We start from the raw sequence: 6,000 nt of genomic DNA on the forward strand, positions 1-6,000 counted from the left end.
TGTTTGCAGAAGAAACCTGTGCAGATGCTCTATTTGGTCAGTGTGCTGACTGGCTGCCATGGCGGGGGCGATAAGCACGCCCGGTGTTTCAGCGGTGAAGTTATAGGCCCGCTTTACTTGTGGTATATAATCATATAATGGTTTTATGAGCAAACATCTTTCACAAACGTGGTTTGAGTACAGCGTCAGATCAACTCGGAGAACTGCAGCTGTTCAGAGCAGCGACCAAAAAGTGTGGTTTGTCGCCGTGAGCAAACCAGCTAGAACTTGTCACAGAGCGGTGTTGCGTTGCCTGTGATAGCACGTGTGAACGCAGTGATTGGAAACATTTGTGGAAACTACAAAACCAAACAATCCCGTGTTCGCTCATTTCCTCATCAGAGCCACGGAGTGAATAGAAGCCGAAGCCCCGCCCCGTCTCCCACATCCTGCAAGTTAATCTAACTGGTGAGATAAATGCAGACACACTGCAACAGAGCGGTGATTACTAGATAACTCTTTTATTCAATACCTGCATACCAATAAGGCCACTTCAATGTGATCCGCTCACTTCTGAGAAAAGAAAACTGCCTGCAAAACCTGTGCGAGGACTTCAAAAATATTTTAAGAAATAATATTAATAATTCGACCTACCTACCTGGATTTTTTTTTTTCAATGTTACCGGAAACACACTATTTATTTACATTTGGCCTTACACTACTACAAACTGTAAACTACTGTAATTATGTCAAAGGTTTATTTAGAATAAAAGTGTCTGGTCTGTTTTTTTCAAAAGTTTGGTACAGCTGCAGACTGACCAACACAGGCTGCATTCTCTCTTTTACACACACCATGTCAAAGCCGGGGCTGAAACACTAAACCTGGACTGATGCAGGAATAGAGCAGGGCCAAGCATAGTCTACAGATGGGCTAAACAAGGACAAGAGTAGGTAATGTATCTGCATTGTTAAAAACTGTCAATGTATGTCCTTTTCAACCTCAAATTCATTTATATTTAATACATGGGTCAAAGTCATTGAACCATCCTAAAATGTTAAATCAGATATGTTGCCTTTTTTAATTTATCTTTATATATGTATATATACTTTGGGATGCTAATGGTACTGTGTGTTTTGGTGTTTATTTGACCAACCAGTGATTCACAGAAGATAATTAAAGGCACATGACCCAGACAGATGACGTGCTACATGAAGTGCACTTTAGGATATGTTCTTGGTGAGCTAAGTGTGTGCCTCAGTTGTGTATAAAGCCAATGTATAATGTTTGTTTCCTGTTTCACTCCTTTTGCAGACTAATTCAGTACAGAGAATGGTTTTGCTGCTTGCACACAAAGAAAAGACACCAAAGACAAATTCGCTGTTCCGTTTTATTTCAACTCTCCACTGAACAAAATTTTTAGAATTAATTGAAAATATGTGATTTTCTTGCACTGTCTCAGTCCTTAACGCTTGGGGTGGCCTGAACACCGCCTTCTGCTGGCAACAGTGGGGAGTAAATTATTTTCAAAGACAAATTTGCAGCATGTGTCTTAGGAACATGACACTAACATATAGATGCTTTTGTAGAGAAGCACTGAAATAATATAGTTTTATCAATCAAGTTGCAGTTCTTTTTTTAATGTTGAAAATTACACTTACAGAGAAGAGTTTTAAAACATTGATGACATCACACAAGATAAACTCAGAATTTCATCCAAAGATTTGACACGATTCGCTGAAAAGAAATACATTTTTCTGAGCAATTAAACTTTACGTCTACTGATTTCACACATGTATCTGTCAAAATCATTTCTGTGTACATTATAGGAGTTTTGGGCTAGTTTACTACATGAGTGCTAAGTAACAGTTGGAGGATGTCTCAGTGCATTATCATGATTTACAATCAGGAAGTAAACATATAAAAACATGATTGCTAAACTAGGATGAAATTTGTAAAAAAAGAAATCTTAATTGTGATTTAGTAAGAGTAATTCAACCTGTCGTCATAGGCAGTTTAAGCTAGCTTTTGTGTTTTTGGTTCATTGACAACATTATATCATAATTGAAGGATCGTAAAAGTAATTGTATTAAAATTATCATGTTTAAAATGATATGCCGCTTTATAGGCCTTTATCACTTCAGTATTACTAAAATACTGACTATTTGGAAACAATAAAAATTACGCATTTTTGACATTCAACACCTAGAAGTCCATCCTTAACCTGTCGCTGTTAATAATTGTGAAAAAATATATCTTGATACTTTTTGTGCTGATGGCCCTGTGAGCAGCTTCACTGTTAAAACAGAGATTTGCAAATCTAAATATGACTAAGTGATGATTAAATACATACAACGCTAGCTGTTGAAAGATGCATATTGAACACTGTGACATCAGCACCTTGGACAGTTCAACAGGAATAAGCATTACCACAACTTGAGGTGCAAACTGTAAATGTAACCTTTCTGGGCGAGGGTCCACCACATACTTTTAAGATAGGTGATTGGGTTTCAATGCTATTTAAATCTGACTTGTCATAAACCTGCACATTGTTAATATTCACATGCATTAATTTTCACGCACATGCTCAGCTTTAGAACACCTTATTTTGTATACAACAAAGTGAAGCTGAGGTGGGCCACTCTCAGTTACACTCGCTAATCGGATGACTTTAATTTCCTGAAGACATGAAACACTTATCACATTTTGTTCTGCTTTTACAAAAAAGTCATAGATAGGGATATATATGGATAGAGGGGGATGTATATGAATTGATATTATATAGATATATTATAAAGGTATATAGATAAAATATTGGACATTAACTACAAAAATACAATTAAGGACAAGTCTGTTGTTTTTGTATACATATTATATCAGACTGTGAAGCTATTGAACGTTAATAATTCAATGTAATCTAGGTTAGCAACAGCATTGAGATAAACACCTCCCTTTTAATACACGGAAAGAACACGGAAAGAATCAAAGCTGAAGGAGATTTTTGGACTTTTGAGTCTAAAAGAGCCCATTACTGGCATTACAAGCTTCTGTTTCCATGGAGACCAGCAAGTGACTTTTTTATTCTGGCAATACAAACACTAATTTGGAAGATAGTATGTTTAATAAGCAGAAAAAAAATATTTTGTCAGGGATCACAATTCACAAACTTGAATTAATGCCCTACGGTGTAGAATTCTAAGCAAAGCATTGCCTTCTCCATGGAGACAAGCAGGGGGCAAATTCCTCAAAAGAGAAGTTACATACATAACCTTTTAAATAAAATAACAAGGCTGAACAACTTAAATGCACCATGTCTCTGCCTGTCCATTACCCTTGTGACAATTTAGCATTGCCAGTTTTACTTAATGTGTTATGTTCTTTGTTTTGCAATTAAAAGAGCATTTGGCAGTCATCTCCATAGCTCAAAGTTCCCAACAAAGTAATGATACTTACAGTTTGAGATGTACTTGGCTGTGGTTAAGATAAGCTTTATAGAGCTCCTGCATGAGCCTCACTGATAAGAAACAACTGCACTAAACATGACCGATGGAAAGTGCAGCCACGGAATTACATTTAAACCCATCCACACCAACAGCACTGCAAATGATAAACAATTGGCTTGTTCTGTTTTTATTTTCACTGGTGGATTTTAAATGACAACACATCAACTGTTGGAGGGAGCTGAGGCCTTTTTTGTTTAATTTATAGTCGGGTCAAATTTAAGTAACCAGACGTGTTAGTGTAATATGCTAACCTAGGTGATTTTCTGCTCCTGGTTCGTCTCAGCCTCTGTTTTCCCTGCGGCAGAGTTCCTAAATATCGCGAGACTTTGCGCATGTATTGTGAGACTTCGCACACGTATCGTGAGATTTGCGGCGCTAAGCTCTTTAAAACATGGCCGCATGCTGTTGTTTGGGAGGAGTGTGGGCCTCGATGTTGTTAAGCTGCTGCAGATGCCTCTGCCTGTGATCGAGCGTGGTGTGTTTTATTTGACTGATTATACTTAAGTGGACCTGGCCAGGTTCCAGAACTGGATGGCGACCTAAAGAACCCAGAACGAACTGAGAGAGAGTGCAAACATCTGCCGATGCGGTAGGAGACGTTGCAGCCGCTCCCCACACACACATTAATTTGTACGCAATATCCCCTGCTAGTGGATACGCTTAATCGTACCCTGAACACCTTGGAATATACCTTTGAACAAACTGTTTCTTTCAACTCTGGATTATACTTTGTGGACTGAGCTATGCAGCACTTGCACCTGGAACTTTGATTACGCGTTGAACTGATTATTGATGACATATGGACCATTATTATAATTGTCCACAACAGTAAATATTGTATATACTCGTCAATCACTCTAAATGACACCACTCAGTGCTACAGCATTTGTCAGTTGTTTCATTGAATACACCTCATTTTCCTCCGAGCCGAACCGTAAACCTTCTGGTACTAGTCCAATTCTAATTTTAATTCACTGCAGCATTGTGTATGCTACACTATAGAATGTGGCCATAACCTATTGTTAATAGGTTATGGCCTATTAACAATAGGTTATGGCCAGTTTATCTATATACCTTTATAATATATCTATTTGAGAACTCAATCGACTGTGAGTCCCTTTTTTAAAAATGCGCATGCGCACACTCACCCCCCACCCTCCTGTTGTTTCCAAGATGCCGCCTTCCATCAAACCTTAGAATGCATCTCTCGTCTCTGCAGATTTCCGTTTCTTCAGAGCTCGAACGCTTTCACACGCACTCACCGGCATATCAACCACGCATGCACTGCCAGGGAAACGCGCTGCTATTCTGGGAACGAGGCTACAGGTGTGCAGTAGCACACATAAAAGGATTGACCTGTGGGAGAACTACTCGGCTGTCCACGCCACAAGGAAATGAGACTCAGATTGCTTGCCGAAATCCCTCTATTATTCCTTAAATGACCAATCAAATCAGACCTTAGAAGTCAAGCAAGGCCAGAGCTGGTTAGTACTTGGATGGGAGACCTGTGGGAAAACCAGGTGCTGCAGTCGGGTGGTTGTGACTCTACAGCAAACTGACACTTCACCTACCAAGTATGAAACAAGACCACACTGTTTCCTGGCTGGACCATGGAGGAGCTGCACGAAGCCCAAGCACGAATTGCACCAATCGGAGCATGGTTGGAGGCCAGTACTGAGCAACCTCCATGTACCACAGTCTCCTCATGCAGCTACAAAACATAGTGGAGTCAATGGAAAATACTGTATTTTAGGGATGAAGTTCTGGTCCGACGCATTTACTGTTTCAACGAGAAATAGTACTGGTACCACATGAGGGAGGATGTGGCACTCTGGTGTCATACGTGTACCAACTGTGCATGCAGGGCCAGAACCCAAAGGACACCACAACTTCCCATGGGAGCCCCCATGGAACGTGTTGCACTGGACATTATGGGCCCACTCAATGAGACAGATTGCAAAAACGTGCTTGTGATACAAGAGTACTTCACCAAATGAACTGAAGTGTTTCCTATTTCAGATGAAAGCGCAGTCACAGTGGCACAGGTTGTGGCAACTGAATGGGTATGGCGCTATGTAATACCTCACTTTCTGCACAGCGACCAAAGACACAATTTTGAATCTGGAAGTTTTCCAAGAAATGTGCCATTTCTTTTGCATTGCGAATAGCCACACTACACCAGTCAGTCTGGTATTGGGACTTGATGATCCCATATGCAGTAATGGCATACAGAGCAACAAAGCACAAGCACAACTGGCTTCACAACAATCTTTATGATGATCTGACATGAAATACCAGTAGATCTGGTCACTGGCCAATGTGCAAAAAATGTGCAAGTGGCTGGAGCTGCCTCATCACATCACTCGAGATGCCCTTGGTATGTCAGTCGCACGTGCAAAAAGACAGCTTGACAAAAATGCTTGCCAAACACTAAAACTTGTGACACGTCATATAAAAAAAGACAGATCTCCCCAGTGTCCTCTGACCACGGTCAGGGGACTGAAACCGGAACGGTTTAGA

Source organism: Eucyclogobius newberryi, unplaced genomic scaffold, assembly GCF_026437365.1.
Source record: "Eucyclogobius newberryi isolate DKJ021-1_F unplaced genomic scaffold, fEucNew1.0.hap1 SCAF_10, whole genome shotgun sequence".
In the NCBI taxonomy this organism is placed as follows: Eukaryota; Metazoa; Chordata; class Actinopteri; order Gobiiformes; family Gobiidae; genus Eucyclogobius; species Eucyclogobius newberryi.